General features: G+C 48.0%; 14 non-coding genes across 14 annotated transcripts in view; all 14 read left to right on the forward strand.

Annotated features, from left to right (window-relative positions):
* Nucleotides 1-5: 5 nt before the first annotated feature.
* On the forward strand, nucleotides 6-124 carry LOC148985874 (5S ribosomal RNA). The gene has a single exon (XR_016166306.1). It is a non-coding gene; the product is annotated as a 5S ribosomal RNA (ribosomal RNA).
* A 63-nt stretch (nucleotides 125-187) lies between these two features.
* Nucleotides 188-306, forward strand: LOC148985875 (5S ribosomal RNA). The gene has a single exon (XR_016166307.1). It is a non-coding gene; the product is annotated as a 5S ribosomal RNA (ribosomal RNA).
* Nucleotides 307-369: 63 nt separating this feature from the next.
* LOC148985876 (5S ribosomal RNA) lies at nucleotides 370-488 on the forward strand. Its single transcript, XR_016166308.1, has one exon. It is a non-coding gene; the product is annotated as a 5S ribosomal RNA (ribosomal RNA).
* A 63-nt stretch (nucleotides 489-551) lies between these two features.
* Nucleotides 552-670, forward strand: LOC148985877 (5S ribosomal RNA). The gene has a single exon (XR_016166309.1). It is a non-coding gene; the product is annotated as a 5S ribosomal RNA (ribosomal RNA).
* Nucleotides 671-840: 170 nt separating this feature from the next.
* On the forward strand, nucleotides 841-959 carry LOC148985878 (5S ribosomal RNA). Its single transcript, XR_016166310.1, has one exon. It is a non-coding gene; the product is annotated as a 5S ribosomal RNA (ribosomal RNA).
* A 63-nt stretch (nucleotides 960-1,022) lies between these two features.
* Nucleotides 1,023-1,141, forward strand: LOC148985879 (5S ribosomal RNA). Its single transcript, XR_016166312.1, has one exon. It is a non-coding gene; the product is annotated as a 5S ribosomal RNA (ribosomal RNA).
* A 63-nt stretch (nucleotides 1,142-1,204) lies between these two features.
* LOC148985880 (5S ribosomal RNA) lies at nucleotides 1,205-1,323 on the forward strand. Its single transcript, XR_016166313.1, has one exon. It is a non-coding gene; the product is annotated as a 5S ribosomal RNA (ribosomal RNA).
* Nucleotides 1,324-1,386: 63 nt separating this feature from the next.
* On the forward strand, nucleotides 1,387-1,505 carry LOC148985881 (5S ribosomal RNA). Its single transcript, XR_016162796.1, has one exon. It is a non-coding gene; the product is annotated as a 5S ribosomal RNA (ribosomal RNA).
* A 63-nt stretch (nucleotides 1,506-1,568) lies between these two features.
* Nucleotides 1,569-1,687, forward strand: LOC148985882 (5S ribosomal RNA). The gene has a single exon (XR_016166314.1). It is a non-coding gene; the product is annotated as a 5S ribosomal RNA (ribosomal RNA).
* Nucleotides 1,688-1,750: 63 nt separating this feature from the next.
* LOC148985883 (5S ribosomal RNA) lies at nucleotides 1,751-1,869 on the forward strand. Its single transcript, XR_016166315.1, has one exon. It is a non-coding gene; the product is annotated as a 5S ribosomal RNA (ribosomal RNA).
* Nucleotides 1,870-1,932: 63 nt separating this feature from the next.
* On the forward strand, nucleotides 1,933-2,051 carry LOC148985884 (5S ribosomal RNA). The gene has a single exon (XR_016161115.1). It is a non-coding gene; the product is annotated as a 5S ribosomal RNA (ribosomal RNA).
* Nucleotides 2,052-2,114: 63 nt separating this feature from the next.
* Nucleotides 2,115-2,233, forward strand: LOC148985885 (5S ribosomal RNA). Its single transcript, XR_016166316.1, has one exon. It is a non-coding gene; the product is annotated as a 5S ribosomal RNA (ribosomal RNA).
* A 63-nt stretch (nucleotides 2,234-2,296) lies between these two features.
* LOC148985886 (5S ribosomal RNA) lies at nucleotides 2,297-2,415 on the forward strand. Its single transcript, XR_016166318.1, has one exon. It is a non-coding gene; the product is annotated as a 5S ribosomal RNA (ribosomal RNA).
* A 63-nt stretch (nucleotides 2,416-2,478) lies between these two features.
* LOC148985887 (5S ribosomal RNA) overlaps nucleotides 2,479-2,500 on the forward strand; it is a 119-nt gene continuing 97 nt past the window's right edge. Inside the window, exon 1 of the ribosomal RNA XR_016166319.1 lies at nucleotides 2,479-2,500. This exon is cut by the window's right edge and continues 97 nt beyond it. This is a non-coding gene — a ribosomal RNA (5S ribosomal RNA).

Genomic DNA, 2,500 nt, shown 5'->3' on the forward strand with positions numbered 1-2,500 from the left:
ATTTCGCTTACGGCCATACCACCTTGAGAACGCCCGAACTCGTCTGATCTCGGAAGCTAAGCAGGGTCGGGCCTGGTTAGTACTTGGATGGGAGACCGCCTGGGAATACCAGGTGCTGTAAGCTTTATGTAGTTTACTACCCTAATGTTCTAACCATTCAAATAGCCCAATTTTGGCAGCAGATTTCGCTTACGGCCATACCACCTTGAGAACGCCCGAACTCGTCTGATCTCGGAAGCTAAGCAGGGTCGGGCCTGGTTAGTACTTGGATGGGAGACCGCCTGGGAATACCAGGTGCTGTAAGCTTTATATAGTTTACTACCCTAATGTTCTAACCATTCAAATAGCCCAATTTTGGCAGCAGATTTCGCTTACGGCCATACCACCTTGAGAACGCCCGAACTCGTCTGATCTCGGAAGCTAAGCAGGGTCGGGCCTGGTTAGTACTTGGATGGGAGACCGCCTGGGAATACCAGGTGCTGTAAGCTTTATATAGTTTACTACCCTAATGTTTTAACTATTCAAATAGCCCAATTTTGGCAGCAGATTTCGCTTACGGCCATACCACCTTGAGAACGCCCGAACTCGTCTGATCTCGGAAGCTAAGCAGGGTCGGGCCTGGTTAGTACTTGGATGGGAGACCGCCTGGGAATACCAGGTGCTGTAAGCTTTATTGTTTAAAAAAAAAAAAAAAAAAAAGAGTCAATGAAATGTTTCAAAAATCCTAAATTGTCTTTTTTCCCCTCAAAATTCCTGAAATAGTCTCTCAGTTTCTTCAGAAAGCCTGAAAGAGTCTCTTTTTTTTCTTCTTCAAATAGCCCAATTTTGGCTGCAGATTTCGCTTACGGCCATACCACCTTGAGAACGCCCGAACTCGTCTGATCTCGGAAGCTAAGCAGGGTCGGGCCTGGTTAGTACTTGGATGGGAGACCGCCTGGGAATACCAGGTGCTGTAAGCTTTATGTAGTTTACTACCCTAATGTTCTAACCATTCAAATAGCCCAATTTTGGCTGCAGATTTCGCTTACGGCCATACCACCTTGAGAACGCCCGAACTCGTCTGATCTCGGAAGCTAAGCAGGGTCGGGCCTGGTTAGTACTTGGATGGGAGACCGCCTGGGAATACCAGGTGCTGTAAGCTTTATGTAGTTTACTACCCTAATGTTCTAACCATTCAAATAGCCCAATTTTGGCAGCAGATTTCGCTTACGGCCATACCACCTTGAGAACGCCCGAACTCGTCTGATCTCGGAAGCTAAGCAGGGTCGGGCCTGGTTAGTACTTGGATGGGAGACCGCCTGGGAATACCAGGTGCTGTAAGCTTTATGTAGTTTACTACCCTAATGTTCTAACCATTCAAATAGCCCAATTTTGGCAGCAGATTTCGCTTACGACCATACCACCTTGAGAACGCCCGAACTCGTCTGATCTCGGAAGCTAAGCAGGGTCGGGCCTGGTTAGTACTTGGATGGGAGACCGCCTGGGAATACCAGGTGCTGTAAGCTTTATGTAGTTTACTACCCTAATGTTCTAACCATTCAAATAGCCCAATTTTGGCAGCAGATTTCGCTTACGGCCATACCACCTTGAGAACGCCCGAACTCGTCTGATCTCGGAAGCTAAGCAGGGTCGGGCCTGGTTAGTACTTGGATGGGAGACCGCCTGGGAATACCAGGTGCTGTAAGCTTTATATAGTTTACTACCCTAATGTTCTAACCATTCAAATAGCCCAATTTTGGCAGCAGATTTCGCTTACGGCCATACCACCTTGAGAACGCCCGAACTCGTCTGATCTCGGAAGCTAAGCAGGGTCGGGCCTGGTTAGTACTTGGATGGGAGACCGCCTGGGAATACCAGGTGCTGTAAGCTTTATATAGTTTACTACCCTAATGTTCTAACCATTCAAATAGCCCAATTTTGGCAGCAGATTTCGCTTACGGCCATACCACCTTGAGAACGCCCGAACTCGTCTGGTCTCGGAAGCTAAGCAGGGTCGGGCCTGGTTAGTACTTGGATGGGAGACCGCCTGGGAATACCAGGTGCTGTAAGCTTTATATAGTTTACTACCCTAATGTTCTAACCATTCAAATAGCCCAATTTTGGCAGCAGATTTCGCTTACGGCCATACCACCTTGAGAACGCCCGAACTCGTCTGATCTCGGAAGCTAAGCAGGGTCGGGCCTGGTTAGTACTTGGATGGGAGACCGCCTGGGAATACCAGGTGCTGTAAGCTTTATATAGTTTACTACCCTAATGTTCTAACCATTCAAATAGCCCAATTTTGGCAGCAGATTTCGCTTACGGCCATACCACCTTGAGAACGCCCGAACTCGTCTGATCTCGGAAGCTAAGCAGGGTCGGGCCTGGTTAGTACTTGGATGGGAGACCGCCTGGGAATACCAGGTGCTGTAAGCTTTATATAGTTTACTACCCTAATGTTCTAACCATTCAAATAGCCCAATTTTGGCAGCAGATTTCGCTTACGGCCATACCACCTTGA

Source organism: Pimephales promelas, chromosome 3, assembly GCF_988280905.1.
Source record: "Pimephales promelas chromosome 3, fPimPro1.hap1.1, whole genome shotgun sequence".
NCBI lineage: Eukaryota > Metazoa > Chordata > Actinopteri > Cypriniformes > Leuciscidae > Pimephales > Pimephales promelas.